This window comes from Dasypus novemcinctus, chromosome 30, assembly GCF_030445035.2.
Source record: "Dasypus novemcinctus isolate mDasNov1 chromosome 30, mDasNov1.1.hap2, whole genome shotgun sequence".
NCBI classification, from domain to species: Eukaryota; Metazoa; Chordata; class Mammalia; order Cingulata; family Dasypodidae; genus Dasypus; species Dasypus novemcinctus.
The window spans coordinates 31,038,740-31,055,803 of record NC_080702.1 but is presented as its reverse complement, the minus strand read 5'-3'; the positions used below and the strand labels follow the sequence as shown (position 1 = coordinate 31,055,803).

The following is a 17,064-nucleotide window of genomic DNA, read 5'->3' as shown; positions in this document are numbered from 1 at the left end:
GACTCCAGCTCCAAATTCCAACATCAAAATTCCAACACCAAAAAATCCAACATCAAAATCCCCAACTCTGTCCACTGTCATGTCTTTTATTTGTGAGTCCCCACCCACCAACACCCTACTGATGTGGCCCAAGAGGAGCAGCAATCATAACTTAATCATGCCCAGGTATAGACCAGTTTACAAACAAAATCCAATATCTAATTTTGGAATTCATAGCTATATCAAACTGCTACAGGGACTCTAGCCAAGGAATGTGGGCAGTCTGTAGAAACTGGAAAGAGCAAGGAAATCGATGTTCCCCTAGAGCCTCCATAAAATAACAGCCCTGTTGACACCTTGTTTTTAACCTAATGAGGCCCATTAAAGAAATCTAATTTGTACATCAGTTATAGGAAACTAATAATTTGCAACCAATAATACTCCTTATAGAACATTAGATCATGGGAGCCTGAAAAAAATGTTTGTTTGTTTTAGCATTTTTATGGCAAATTATGAACATTGCTCTTTCAAACACTCTTAATAAAAAGTTTAAAAAAAGGAATCCTTAAGTCTGAGGTTGGATTATACCAAAAACTTATCTACAGTTATTGGATGCAGTATTCCATATATGTCTGTCAGTTTAAGTTCATCAATTCTATTATTCAAATTTTCTATATCCTTTCTGATTTTTTTTGGACTGCTTGATCTAACAATTACTGAAAGATGGTGTAAAAATAATTGACTGTGGAGGTGAATTTATCTATTCTGTTTGATAATTATTTCAATTTTTGCAGTATATACTCTTGAGACTATCATTATGTGCATTATATTTCAGAATTGCTTTTGTTTTCTTCCCAGAGTATTTAATCTCTTAATTAAGAAGCGATCCTCTCTCCCTCCCCTCAAACTTTTTGTTCTTTAGCCTATTTTGCCTGAAATGTCATCATAACATATATAACTGGATTTGCTTAATTCCAGTTTGTAATCTTTCACATTTAACAAGTGCACCTAGTCCATCTACATTTCTTATCATTCTTTCTACAATTTTTATTTCTTGATTTCTATTTGTCTTGCTTTTTCTATGTTTCTTCTTTCTCCATTAACTATTAGGTTTTTTATATATTTTTTATTCATGTAACCACATTTTAGTGTTTATCATAGAAAGTCAAGTGTTTTTAAGTTTTTCAACTCTAAAGATACTTAATAACTTATGCTCCTCTTGAAGAATATGAGGACATTAGACCTTAGACTATTTTAAACATTTTAACTCCTTGTTTGAGATATCACTTGCATATTTTTGATCTACCATTTTTTAACTTGATAGTATATGTTCATTTATTCTGTTTTGGATTAATTGGGAATTTGGATTCTGTGGTTTGCTACCTTTAATTATTTCTGGACATTTCTCCATTATTTCATCAAAACATTTTCTCTGAATATTTTCAGGTATTCATTTGAAACCCCTAGTAGCTGTATTTGAACATCCTCATTCTCTTCTCCATGTTCAAATCACTCCTTTTAAAAATATTTTCCATCTTTCGGTTCTTTTGGTACTTCATTTCTGGATAATTTCCAGTTCTATCTTTCAGGCTGTTAATTTATTCAACTGTATTATGTCTGCACCTAAACTGCTTTTAACCCTATTGAGCTTATTATTGCTTCAATTATATATTTCATATATATTTATAGATCATAATCATATAGTATATTTCAGTTATAAAAATATTCATTCCTAGAACATTCTACTTTGTTTTTCAAATACTCTTAGTCACTATACTTTACCTCAGTGTTTTTAAAAATATTTATATATTAAAAAATAATTATTTTATATTGTGTTTGACAGTTCCAATATTGGAATTTATAGGTCAGATTTTACTCTCTTGTTTCTTTTGGTTGTTATTCATAGTACATTGTTTTCACCTGAATCTTGTACTGGTTGCTGTGAGCCCATATTTCTTGGAATTTTAACACTGTGAATACTTTTCAGCGTGGGATGAACATGGGTTCTTTCAGAGAATATTTCCAGTAGTTCTTGCTATATGACTGGTAGCACCACCAAACTGAGACCATTAAATCTGAGGAACTATTCAAGGGAAGGCTGTTTGTGGTTATTAGTTCTCAAAGAGAAATATTTTTTAATTTTTAACTTTTTTTGTAGAGACATATACACAACTCAAAATTTTCCATTTTAACCACTTTCAAGTGTACAGTTCAGTAGTATTAAGTACATTCACATTGTTGGACTTTTCCCCCTTATAGTGACAGAACTTGAGATAGCCAGTCTTTTTGCAGGCCCCTGTTGGTAGGAGAAGACAAGGGAGCAGAGCTTTTTTTCTGATCTACCTTGCATTGAAATGTCTAGCCCTGTAGGGGTCACAGGCTTATAAATGAGTGTCCTGTCATATTCCCCATCTTGGAGGTGGATCCTGGTCTTTGTCTCTGTTCTCTGATATTCTTCTGAGTCCATAAAATCTAAGCTTAAGTTCCCTGGGTTCAATAAATGCCTTAAATGCAAATGTGAGCTTTTACTTATTTCTGTAGACTTTGGCCTTTCTCTGGATTTTGGCCCAAATATGCCCTATGTAATGTATTGAAGAAGATATTTTTATATTTCATCTGTAAATTTTAGGTCAAATTAATTTTTATTCTATGATTCTATTTATCATTATCCTATTGGATTGGATAAGTTTTCCTTATCATTTTTATTTTATTTTTGCATCCCTGCCTTGGAAGTTATACATTCTACAATTTTTAAAAATTCTAAAATTTAAAAAATGGTAACATACACATTTGACATGAATTCTAAAGCAATTTATATCCTTTTCTACTAAGAATACAAAGATTAAAATGCTTTTATATATTATTTGATTTCTGGCATTTTAATCTTACTCCCCGCCCCATCCAAGCAGAAATCATTTTCATTATTATCTTATATAGTCAACCCTTCTTTAGATGGAGCACTGTATCAAGTACATTCCTTTCTCACCACTCTTTCTTCCAATACATTTCTTCCTTCTGATTTTAACTTCTTTTACCATGAAATATATCCTTTCTCAGAGAAAATCTTCTCTCTTTTGTTCTTGATTTAAAATTGTTTTTTTTTTATTTTTTCCTTATTTCAGAATCAAATTTAAGCTGGATAGTGATTATAAACAATTTTCTTTTAACACATTAATTTTATTCCCATATATTCTGGACTCCATTATTGCTACTAAAATATTAGCAAAGGTAAAATTCCTTTTTTAAGAAAATTAGTCAGTTTGTTTCTCTTTGACTATTTGTACAAACTGTTCGTTGCCTTTTTATTCAGCAGTTTAATTTCAATGTGGTCAGGTGTACATTCTACTTTCATTTTTTTCTATATTTTATTAAATACGTTTCCCTAGGCAAGGACACTTATCTTTAATCACTTATGGGAAATTCTCAGTAGTAATCTTCAATATCAGGTTTTTCTGTTTTCTGGATCCTTTTCTTCAGATACTTTAATTAATATGTTAGACCTTCTCCTTCTATCTTCAAGATCTGTTAACTTTTCTTCCTTGTCTTCTATTTAACTGTGTTCATTCCTGGGTAATTTCTTCACATACATATTGAAATGTACTAAACCTGTTCTGAGGATGTTTTTGTTTTTTGTTTTTGTTTTTTCCCCAGAAGTCTAACTTCATTCTTTTTAAAATTTCCCAGGTCTTTTGTGATTATGCCTTTTTTATTATAACTTAAGCCTTCAATTTCTTTTTCCTATTAATATAATTATTGATATTTAAATCTATCTGACAAATGTTTTTTAAAGAGTTTAGAAAAGAAATACAAATATTTTATTAAAGAATTTATAGAAGGACATACACAAACATAGTAGTTATCTCTGTATGGTGAGATTAGAGTGGATTTTTCATTTTGTTTATTTGTTGTTGTTGTTTTTACTTTATTTCTACATTGCTTATGTAATAACAGATACCCTTCAAAGCCAGAGAAAATAACTAGTGCTATGGTGCCAGGTTACCTATCATACAACCATCCTGATAATAAATAAATGTCAAATAGCCAAACTTACCATATGGCAATCTACTGAGATCATTTAGATACCTAAACTGATTAGGGATCAGGCATAACTGTGGTTTAATACCACACATTGGATATCAAAAAAAAAAAAAAAAATGAAGTCAAGGCTTTGAAAAAAGACACACTTTCTTAGATATTTTCAAATACATTTTATATCTACCTCTAAAGTGTTTTCAAGCCAAGGGAATGTCTGTACCTTTCAGAATATTGGGCAATTTTCCTTTTCATATAATAACATTTCCCATTATGCATAATCTAACTGCAGTATGATTCTGTTTTAATATAAATCAATAATTTTCAAGCATTTTTAACAACCTACTTAGTGCCATTTTAGAAAAGCACACATAAACATACAGCCAAGAGTATACACCTCTGATTTATATAAGAGGAATTATCCATTTAGCTTTTCTACAAAATGCTTTAGGCTAAAGAAAAAAGGAAATAATTAGAAAATTGCATAAAGAGAGGAAAATCATTGTGGCATTTTCCAGCTAACAATTTTCAAAAAAAGCAAAACATTTTTCTCTTATATATTATACTACTATGATTCAAGAATTCTTTACAGTCATTCTGTAAGTATTTATTTTGAAATTTATGAAGCATGTATATTAAGACAATGAAAAATTCACCAATTTTGATTAGTACACTTCAACAAAAAATTTTTTTAGCTTAAATGGCCAAAGCATTACTTCATGTTCATATAAATTCTACTGAACCCAGAAGCTGACAAGTTTGTTCAAAAGTGATTATGGGGAAACGGACTTTGGCCCAGTGGTTAGGGCGTCCGTCTACCATATGGGAGGTCCGCGGTTCAAACCCCGGGCCTCCTTGACCATGTGGAGCTGGCCATGCGCAGCGCTGATGCATGCAAGGAGTGCCGTGCCACGCAAGGGTGTCCCCCGCGTGGGGGAGCCCCACGCGCAAGGAGTGCGCCCATGAGGAAAGCCGCCCAGTGTGAAAAGAAAGTGCAGCCTGCCCAGGAATGGCGCCACCCACACTTTCCGAACCGCTGACGACAACAGAAGTGAACAAAGAAACAAGACGCAGCAAATAGACACCAAGAACAGACAACCAGGGGAGGGGGGGGAATTAAATAAATAAATAAATCTTTAAAAAAAAAAGTGATTATGGACAGATTTCTGAAACAAAAGAAAGGCTCAATAGCAACTTTAAAAGAAACATCTTTGTTCAAAGAAACATTTTAACGTCCCACATAGTGAGAACTTTCTTCCTTTTCTAGTCTTAAAGTGTTTTTTTAATGGCAAAATCCATATTTTCTTGAAATTCTTTAAAAATATTAATTATTGGAAGAGATACTACACTTGTTTCTAATAGGAAAATTCATACGCAGGCACTCAGTTGAAGGATTGAGTTTAAATTCAGTAGGTGGAATGGAACTGCAACCAGTTGCAAAAATAAGAATATCTTCCATTGTTGTTGCAGATTTACAATTTTCAATAGCTTGTAAGTAACTGTTCCAAAATCCCAAAGTTTTATGTTAGACAATGGGTAAACTGTAAAAAGATCACTAAGAATTTTCATAGAAAGGTTATGAGGTTTATGATAGAGGATGCTGCAAAATGCTTCTGGAGAAGTCAGAATTTTCCCTAAAATGCAGAGTTTTCAGACCCTGCTTAAAACTTTCAAAAGGTGTTTGGGCTCTCTTAATTACATGGTAGAAAAGTATGTCTTTTACCAACATATATTTATCACTTAATGTCTAAGACATCCAATAAGCTGTAGGTAGTTAGAGCATTCATTTATTGCTGAGTTAAAGTCAGCCATATTTGTTGTAGTATTTATCTTGGGGATTAAGGGACAAGTTCTTTGACAAGGACCCTTCAAACAATGATGAGCTTTCAAGATGCTGCATTGAAAGACTCAGAAATTCTTGTTTTGATCCAGGATGCTCTTGGCCAAATTTATCATTTTCATTTACATAGGCTGTTTCAATTGAGTATGCAGGATTAAAGTTTTGATTTCTGAATCTATCTAAGGCACTATTCCAGATATTGGCTTTGTTGATATATAATCTTTTAGTTTTTCTTTTAATTGGGAATCCTAACTCTATTAATACAGTTTAAAAACTCTTCTAAATTTGCTGCCTTGCCTTCTTCTAACAGGTTGATTCCTTGCTCCTTTCCAGGCCAGTGGGACTTCCAGGGGTGTTCTCATTAGATCTGGGCTCCAGGTGACTGAGTAATTTTGGTGATGACTCTTCTAACAATCAGTAATGTCCATATTATTTGAATTAGGCTAAGTTTGCTTTTTGGCTTCTTTTGAAATCCCCTAAATTGTAGATGATACCTTCCACATTCCAAACACTCCCAATTTTGTTCCCATGATTGTGGTGAGCAACAGTCTAAATGGATTCCACTTGAACCACAACACTGACAGTGTTTTATTTCTCATTTGCTGTCAGATGCATTCTATTCTTGCCCTTTACAGCGACATCCTTGGACATCACAAGGCTCATGGTGCTGCAAAAGCTCTCAATAAGCATTTTCCTCTAGTTCCCAAGACACATCTTTTTCAGGAATATGAATTCCATTCTCAACATCTCTTTCTGAAATGTATCACTATCATTGCATACATGCATCTGAAGAAAACACTCCTGCGTTTATTGCTTGAAACTGTAAACCATTTCTGTGAAACCAAGCATTCTTACTACAAGGACTTCGTAATATACTATATGTTGGACTAGGCTCAATAAAATCCAAATGGTACATGGTAAAGACTGTCTATAACAATTAGATGTAATTATTTGAACAGGTTGATGGTTCCACCGAAATGACCCAAAATTGCCAGTAATCTGGAAAATACATTCTCTCTGAAGGCCACATGGAAAATAATAACTTTTTACATCGGGGTGCCACATATCCAATTAAAGCACCAGATTTCTTGAAAAGAAAGGGTTTCAGTTTAGAACCTCTCTTCACTTTCTTCCTGATGTCTTCTATAGAAAACCATAAACTTCTTCTTTACCTCTCTGCCAAATTCCACTTGACATCAACGAGGTTCTGTGTGTCACCAGATTAATTTTCATTCATTTTACAAGGCGGTTTTGGCAGAAGTTCCGGGACCGGGTGTAGCACTTTTCCATTCTCGCGCCGTGGGACACGCCAACCGGGAGCAGCCCCATCCAACGGCCAGTAAGATTCAAATGCCCCTGCAGTTTTATTTAAAATGTTTTGTTTTTGTCAGGTCTGCTGACCATATGGGCTACCCTGCAAGAAGCAAGCTCTCAGGTAAGTTATATCCTTTAGTGTTCAGTAACTTTGTGTTTTGCGCGATTGTCGTTAGAAGACCTTTATCCTTTAAAGGAGGTTTGCATCTGTGTCTCCCAAATGTCTTTAATGATTATCACTGGCCCTTTTATGTTCATTTTACAGATTGCCAGAGCAAGCAAATTTGAAACACAGGCCTGTAACTTCTCAGGGAAGACTGTTTTCCCAATCAGAATTCAACCTTAGAAAGTTACCATTTCCTCTCACTAACTTGTACCAGTTGTTGGATGATTGGTCATTTAGAGGCTTTTCACTGATTTATTAATCACCAAAATGTACTGTCTTCATCAGTGAACCTGAATGTTAACACCCTCTCCTCTCCTGTATTTGAATGATTTTAAATTCTAAGCCTTTGATTTTGAGACTAGTAACTCTCCATACAGCTTCTATGGATTCAGCTCATTCACTAGATGATCTGGTTTCCAGTTTTCTTGTGGCTTTTATTCCTTGATGGAGACAAATGCATTCATACAGCTATGCACTTTTTTTTTTTGCTTTTTTTTCTTTATTTTTAAAGAAGTTTTATCTTATATAAAAGTTACATAAAAAATAAAGGGGGGGTGGGGGTGGTGGGGTTGAATGGGACCTCATATATATATATTTTTAACGTAATATTATTACAAAGTCAATAAAAAAAAAGAAAAGAAAAGAAAACTAAAAAAAAAATAATAAAGGGGATTCCCATATACCCTCCCCCTCCCCCATTAACATCTTTCATTAGTGTTACAATTGATGAACAAATATTGAAGTGTTGCTGCTGACCATGTTCTATAGTTTATGTTATCGTTTACACATTACACATACAACTTATAGATTTTGGCAAAATGTATAATGGCCTGTATCTGTCACTGCTGTATAATGCAGAACAAGGCCGATGCCCCTCAAATGCCACATTTTATACCTATTCCTTCTTCCTCCCCTCAGATCCTCTGGTGACCACTGCCTTTATATCAGTGTTACACACTCTTCCATTACCAGAATAAGAAAAAGTCTACTTTGGTCCATAGTTGCCTTTCCCCCTTATGTTTGTTCATTCCTCAGTCTTGAGGATTTGGGGATAATGATGCCCACTCTGCTTCTGATTGAGAGAGGGCTTAGATCCCATGGGGCAGATGGATGGAACTGTCTTGCTAATAGATGTAGATACTCCAGGGTTTGGGATGGAAGCTGTCCATCCTGATTTCCTTGTTAGTTGTCCTAGGTGAGTTCGATGAACTGGAGAACAGGTATTTAGCTGCAACTCTGCTGAGATTTGGGCACATGAACAGACCAAAGATTTAAGCCTCTGGGACATAAATTTAATAGGTGTTGTGCTAATTACAAATTCAAATAAAAGGGGCAAAAGAACCAAGTGTAGGGAAATTATAAATGAATCTAACTCTGATTCTTTGGGGAGATAGAATATTATATATTTCAAGGTAATGTCTATTGATGGGGTGCCAATTTCCTGGGGTTGTCTGCCTTACTTATTGAGTCCGGATGTCTCTAGAGCCCTTTGGAGCACTCCTGCTTGAGGCATTGTTTACTGTGGCAGAAGTGAGATCTTTCAGGGAGGTGAAAAACACAACCTCTGGAAATATCTCTTGATTCACTTTGAAATCTCTTAGCCATAAGAAATAATTTGTATTTAGTATTTCCCCCTTTTTGTCAAGAAGCATCACTAATTGGTGCTTGTTAATATTCCCTTGGTGCCAGGGAGGCTCATCACATGTCCCTTATCAGGGAGAAGGCATGAAAATTATGCTTTTAAAAGAATGCTTGCTGTACTTCTTCTATAATTTCTCTGCATTTTTAGCAAGGTTTTTAGTCAATATTACAGAAATGGAAGTCCACGGTGGTTCTTATACAAATCCCTAATAGAAAGGGCTACTTTTCAAGAAGCAGACTTTCAGTCAGATGAAGTGAATGAGAAAGGCCAAGGACTACTTCACTGGGATTAGACAGAGGTCTGTTTAAGATCATTTCAATTCCAATATTCTATGATAGAAATTTTACTTTATAATTCATGTAGGGTATGAAATTGTCAACTGTGTACTAATAAAGTGGATCTCAAACAAATGAGCAAAACAAAAATAAATAATTCCCCTAAGCACTATTTGTAGCATTTACTAATTTTCATGGTATAAACACTGCCACTGATAGCTATTCCTGGATATGGCCAGCCTGGTCTTACTTTTATGAACCAGTTCCAGTACATCACTGCATTTAGTATATATTCCCAGATATATATTTGTGATAGAAATGATATTTTCACTTTTTCTTGGCAAAACATATCCTAAGTTTGAATTTCAGACTACACTTCAGAACAGATATCATCAAACTTTTTAAAATAAAGGGCATGGTAATAAATATTTTAGGCCTCATATAGTCTCTGTTGCATATTCTTTCTTTACAACCCTTTAAAATGAAATGACTCCTCCACAGCAAGCCCAAAGCTGGATTTGATCGAGGGCTATAGTTTGCTGGAACCTGCTCTGGCAGGTTGTGATTATTTTGCCTTATAAAACACTGTGATTGAGCTTTCTTAGAGAAAATAAGAAAATCACAGTCTCTATTTCCTAATGTCTTGTACCATTTCTGCAATTATCAAACCAAGAAATTTCTTCTGGCATCAGTGAGCTGGCAAAGGAAAAAATTACATGCTTTAAAAATTCATTAAGAAACTTCCCATAAAAAATGAACATAGATATTGCTACCTTATTATTATAGAAATATTTTGTGACCACCTGCAGTTATCAGTTTTAAGATTTCAGTATCACTGAAACAAAATTGATGAAGATACAGGCCATTGTAAATTGAATACAGAAAATTCCACTTCATATCAGAAATAAAAAACTAAAAATGAGATCAAATGAGACAAAGGGGCAACTGGGAGGAGGAAAATGGAAAAGAAAATTGTTTTTCCTTTACCTGTAAAGTGAGATTAGGTAGCAAAATTGAGATGGTTGTCAGAATAAACAGCAAAAAAATCAGAGCATAAATCACAAAGTATATACTATTCATTAGCTGATAACTGTGTTAGTGTATTTTAACTCAGAATTAATTGCTAGTAGTTACTTGAGTAGTTGACTGATGTACCCATTTTTTTTCTAAGTAAGTAAAAAGCTTTAAGATCCAAATCAGTAATTCCTTCTATAGTTCTGAACTTGGTCATCTCTTAAAGGTTCAACAAAAGTTTTTGCTATTGCCTTGTGAATATTGAGAAATAAATATCTTTCCTTCAGAATGGTGGTGGTTTGCATAACACATATATTCTAAAACAAAATGAAATTCTCTTATGCCAGCAATGGCTGCCTTATAGAAGATATCTCTAGGTTATTAAACAGGGATAACTAACTTCTATGGTGTATTAGTATCCTTGTGATAAAGCTAGTTTACCTTTAAAGAATATTCCAGGTAAAGAAGGAACTCATTTTTTAACTCAGAAAATATTAACTGATTTCCTCTTTTGTGCTAGACAGTGTTTCAGGCACTAAAGATAGAGCAGTGAATAAGACAAAGCCTATGCTTTCATGGCATTTATAGTCAGAGATATTGGGTGGAGAATGGGAGGGAGAAGAGAGTGAACAAAAATAAATATATAATATACCAATTGGTGATCAGGTCTAAGAAGAAAAATATAGAAGGATGGAGAAGTTCTATCTGATATGATTGCAGCAAAACTCTGAAAGATGGTGAGGGAATGAGCCATTTGGAATTATGCTGGATGAGAGCTTCTGGGAGGAGAAACAGTAAGGGTCTGATGAATGATGAGTGAAAGAAGAGATGCAAGATTGTGGAGATAGCTAGGACAATACTACCTAGAGCCTAAAGATTTTATTCTGAAGGATAAGGTTGGCTTTGAAGTATTCCAAGTAGAGAGGTGTGGTGTTTAAAGCTGTATGTACCCCAGAAAAACACATCCTTAAATTTAATCCATTCCTGGGGATTTGAACCCATTATAAATGGGACCTTAGGATAAGAATACTTCAGTTCATGTGCTACCCACCTAAATCAGGATGACTCTTAAGTCTACCGCTGGAGTCCTTTATGAGAGAATGAAATTTAGAGATGTAGAAAGCCATGGCAGCAAGAAGCTAAAATCAGTGAATCCTAGAAAAGAAGGGAAAGACCAGCAGTGCTGCCATATGCCTTCTTGTATGACAGAAGAATGAAGGATTGCCAGCAACTGATCTTCAGGAAGAAAGCATTGCCTTGACAGAGTCTTTTTGTTGTTGTTGTTTATTTATTTTATTATTTATTTCTCCCCCTACCCCCGTTCCTCCCATTGTCTACTCTCTGTGTCCATTCACTGTGTTTTCTTCTGTATCTGCTTGTATTCTCATTAGGTGGCTCCAGGAACTGATCCTGGGAATTTCTGGAGTCGGAGAGAGGTGATTACTGTCTTGTGCCACCTCAACTCCCTGTTCTGCTATGTCTTCTTATTTTCTCTCCTCTGTGTCACTTGTTGCATCATCTTGCTGCACCAGCTCTCTGCATCAGCTGGCACTCCTGTGCTGGGAGGCTTTCCTGCACTGGGCAGGATTCCACACAGGGTGGCACTCATGTGTGGGGCAGCATTCCTCCATGGGCCAGAATTGGTGTGGGCCAGCTTGTCCTCACCAGGAGGCCCTGGGCATCGAACTCTGGACCTGCTATATGGTAGATAGGACTCCAATTGTTTGAGTCACATGTGTTTCCTGATAGTGTCTTGATTTGGAAATTTTCCTCCTCAAAACAGAGTAAATCAATTATCATTGTTTAACATGGCCTATTTCATTGTATAGATCTACCTAGGAAACCAGAACAGATTTTGACAACAGGAGTGGGGTGCTGCTATTGAGAAAAGAAAAATGTGGAATGGGCTTTGAATTGCATAATAGGTAGAGGCTGGAAGAATTGTAAGGCATTTGATAGAAAAGGCCTTGATTGCTTTGACAAAACTGTTTCTAGAATATATATGCTAAAAGTACTTCCCATGAGGACTTTGAAGAAAATAATGAATGTGTTATTGGGAACTGGCGGAAAGGTGATCCTTGTTTTAAAGTGGCATAGAACTTGGAAAATTGAGTTCTGATGTCAGATGGAAAGCATAACTTGAAGACTATGAACTGGGATATTAATCTGAAAGATTTCCAAGCGAAATGTGGACAGTGCAACTGGTTTCTCCTGGCAGCTTCTAATAAAATGCAAGAGGAAAGGGATAAACTGAGAACTGAAATCCTGGGCACAAAGGAACAGTCAATTGATGGTTTGAAAAATTCATAGTTTCTGGAAAACCAGTCCACAGAAAATAGTTCTCCAGGGGATGATTTAACTTAAAATGGAGTTAGTCAGCAATTTCCATGCAACTCAAAATTGGGGGTGCAATTATGCATAAAGGATCTATGGAAAGTTATTTTATCTGATGGTTTGGGACCTCATGTATTACACGCAAAAGTACCAGGTTTTTCTGTGAGATCCCTGTGAATAGAACCACTGCCAACCTGGACTACAAAGGACAGAAAAGGGACAGAACCATGGAAGTTGAGGTCTAGATCTAAGACATCTTCTCACGCCAAGAGAATGGGCCCACCCATGTGTGTGGAAAGGATGGTTCTTCCCTGGCTCTAGGAGAAGATGGACTTTCTGCACCATTGTTCAGGAAGAGTGTTCTGAGAGGGTGGAGCTTGCGCTCAAGAATTTGCAGAGAGCTTGGTTGCCATCCAAGTGCTTAGAGAGTGTGGAGTCTTAATCCCAGGGTTTGAGGAGAGGATGGCTGCTGGGCAAGTGATTGGAAGGGGTGTGGCTGCCACTGCATTCTGCGTTTATGGATTGGGAGATTACATATCATTAAGATGTCAGTACTACCCAAAGCAATTTATAGATTCAATGCAATCCCCATCAAAATTCCAGCAACAATTTTTGCAGAAATGGAAAAAGCAGTCACCAAATTTAAATGTAAGGTTAAGGGGCCCCAAAGAGCTAATGCCATCTTAAAAAAGAATGAAGTAGGAGGACTCACACTTCCCGATCTTAAAACTTATTACAAACTCTTGGTAAACAAAAGAGCATGGTACTGGCACAAGGACAGACATATATACAAAAGAAATAGGATTGAGAGCTGAGAAATCAATCCTCAATCAGTTTATGGCCAACTGATTTTTGACAAGGTGGCAAAGACTCCTCCGTTGGGAAAGAATAGTCTCTTTAACAAATGATGCTGGGAGAACTGGATCTCCATTCAAAAAAAAAAAAAGGCAAGGAAGACTCCTACTTCACATCATATACAATAATCAACTCAAAATTGATCTAAGACCTAAATATAAGAAAAAACTATTAAACTCCAATAAAAAAAATTGTAGAGAAGCATCTTTAGGACCTTGTGCTAGGCAATGGCTTCTTGGACTTTATACCCAAAACACAAGCACTAAAAGAAAAAATAAATAGGACCTCATCAAAATTAAAAACTTTTGTTATTCAAAGGTATTTATCATGGTAGTAAAATGACAACCCATATAATAGTAGAAAATATTGGGAAACCACATATCTGATAGAGGATTAATATGCAGCATATATAAAGAAATGCTTATACTTAACAAAAAGACAAACAATCCAATTACAAAATGGGCAAAAGACCTGAACAGACATCTCTCCAAAGAAGATATACAAATGGGCAGAAAGCATATGAAAAGATTCTCAAAATCATTAGCCATCAGGAAATTGCAAATCAAAACCACAATGAGGGAAGCGGACTTGACCCAATGGATAGGGCATCCGCCTACCACATGGGAAGTCTGTGGTTTAAACCCCCGGTGTGCTTGACCCATGTGGAGCTGGCCCATGCACAGTGCTGGTATGTGCAAGGAGTGCCATGCCACGCAGGGGTTTCCCCTGCATAAGGGAGACCCACGCCCAAGGAGTGTGCCCCATAAGGAGAGCTGTCCAGTGCAAAAGAAAGTGCAACCTACCCAAGAATGGTGCCATACACACGAAGACCTGACACAGCAAGATGACCCAACAAAAAGAAACACAGATTCCCGGTGCTGCTGATAAGGATAGAAGCCATCACAGAGGAACACACAGTGAATGGACACAGAGAGCAGACAACTGGGTGGGTGGGAGGAGGGGAAGGAGAGAGAAATAAAAACAAAACAAAACAAAAAAAAACCCCACAATGAGATGCCATTTCATACCCATTAGAACAGCAGTTATTAAAGAAACTGGAAAATAGCAAATGTTAGAGAAGTTTCAGAGAAATAGAAACACTCATTCGTTGCTGCTGGCAATGTAAAATGGAGCAGTTGTTGTGGAAGACATTTTGACAGTTCCTCAGAAAGATAAGTATAAAACTAAAATATGATCTGGCTATTCCACTGCTAAGTATATACCCCAAAAGAACTGAAAAGAAGAACTCAAACAACTATTTACACACTGATCTTCATAGTGGCATTATTCACAATTTCCAAAAGATGGAAACAACCCAGACGTCGATCAACCAATGAATGGATAAATAAAATACAGTATATACATTCAATGGAAAGTTATTCAGTCTTAAAAAGGAAAGAAATTCTGATATATACAGCAACATGGATGGCCACTGAAGACATCTTGTTGAGTGAAATAAGCCAGACAAAAACATAATAAATATTGTGTGAACTCACTGATTTGAAACAATTGGAATAAGCAAACCCATACAGTCAGAACTTAGAATATAGGTTACCAGGGGTTGGGGTGGGGATATGGAGTGGAAACTACTTCAAATGTATGGGTTCCTATTTGGAATGATAGAAATATTTTGGAAATGGGTGGTGATAATGCTAGAACAACACTGGGAACACAACAGCACTGTAATATATGTCTGAATAAGTTTAATACGAGAAACCTTAGATTGTTTATATGGTAACAGATTACAAATTTTTAAAAACCTGAGGAAATACACTGCACAAACAAGTAACCCTACGTTAAACCACAGACTTTAATTAATAGTATAATTATAAAACTGTGCCATCATTAATTGTAACAAATATTCTAAACCAATGAAAAATACTGGTGGCAGGGTAATATATGGGAATCCTGTATTTACAACTCATTTTTCTGTTAACCCACAATTTTTCTAATAAAAAAAAACAAAACAAACCAAGCACATAAACTAAACATAAGCAAATACATTCCCATTGTTTAACCTGACCCATTTCATGTATTTGCTTTAAGCACCCTGGAAAGAGGAACAACAGCCTTCTGGCTATTATCTGAGATGAGGACGATGGGATGAGTAGGGGGAAGTGTAGATATGAGCCATGTAAAGTGTTCAGATAGGCATTAATGTTAATTTTGAGATTTTTATTAGACACTAGTCACCATTATGTGTCTGGCTGCTGGAAATATTTTTGGAATGTAGGAGATTTTGGAACTAGAGAGATATTATGACGATATTTAAAAACATGGGACTAGTTGATGATGATGACATGTCGTGTTTACTACGGGGCAGGCACAGTTTTAATCCTTAGAGCAAACCTGGAAGACAGGTATTAATATTTACATTTTATGAATTAGAAACCAGAGGCACAGGGAGTTTAATTATAATTCTTATAATCTACTTGCACTTAGTATGAAGCAGAATTGTTACAAATGTTATATCAATTGTAACAAATATTCCACACCAATGCAAGTGGTGTGGTGGTGGGGTGGTATATGGGAATCTTGTACTGTATTGTTTTGAAAAACCACAACTTCTCTAATAAAGAAAAAAAAAATTCAAACTGTAAAAAATATGGAAGGACCTGCATTTTTAAAAAGATAGTTGCTAAATATTTCTAATGTGGCATCTTTTGTTAAGATGGGTTGTCTACTTACCATTATTGTGCTCTATTGCCTGGACTAGGAGTGGATAACTGGGGCAGGCTAGCGCAGGGAAAGGGAAGACTTGGGTCACAGCTGAAGACCTGGCAGACAACATGGCAGACAAACATCATGGCCATGAGACTCCACCCAGATTCTTCCTGAGGGCAAGACTGCTGGAAAGATTTCCCAAGATCCGGCTCCAAGATTCTACTTGGAACTCTTTCCGGGGTCAAGAAGAAGTTCCGGATAACCCCAAGCAGGCCTCCTCATTGGGCCTCTGAGAGCTAAGAGGTGGGGAGCATAAGGCAACCAATCAGAAGAGCAAGAGGCTGGAGCTTTTTCCAACATTCAGAAGGGGGAGGAGTCAAGGTTTTAAAAGGCCTAACCTGAGGCTTCTGCCTGTGTGACTCACCCTGCAGCATGCTGCAGTCCATATCTAGGGAACATCCATTCTTTTCTTGTTTCCTAGTAAACTCTTTACTCCCTTTCCTACCCTATGGCTGTCTTTAAATTCTTTCATGTGACATAAGTCAAGAACCTAGAAGCCCAGAACCCAGAGTGTTATGCTAGCATAACCAAAAGTCCATGAGCAAAATCCAACTTACCCTTTGATTTTGTAAATAAAGTTTCACACGCACATGCAAAGACACTGAGTTGGGATGTAAACTCAGGTAGAATGACTTCCAGAATCACACTACATGCTTCCACATGAGAATCATGGAAATAGCCAATACCATGTACCTCCTGATAGGATGTGTTGGGAATAAATCATCATCATTCATCACATGTGAGATGCTCCTGCCAAAAATGCATAATCTGAATCTTATAATAAGGAAACATCAATCAAATCCAAATTGAGAGACATTCTGCAAGATAACTGGACTGCACCTTTAAAAATGTCAAGGTTATGAAATACAAAACTCAGCCAAATTAAAGA

General features: G+C 36.1%; 1 pseudogene; it reads right to left on the bottom strand.

Annotated features, from left to right (window-relative positions):
• Positions 1-5,239: 5,239 nt before the first annotated feature.
• Positions 5,240-7,048, bottom strand: LOC101414420 (G2/M phase-specific E3 ubiquitin-protein ligase-like; annotated as a pseudogene).
• Positions 7,049-17,064: the final 10,016 nt, after the last annotated feature.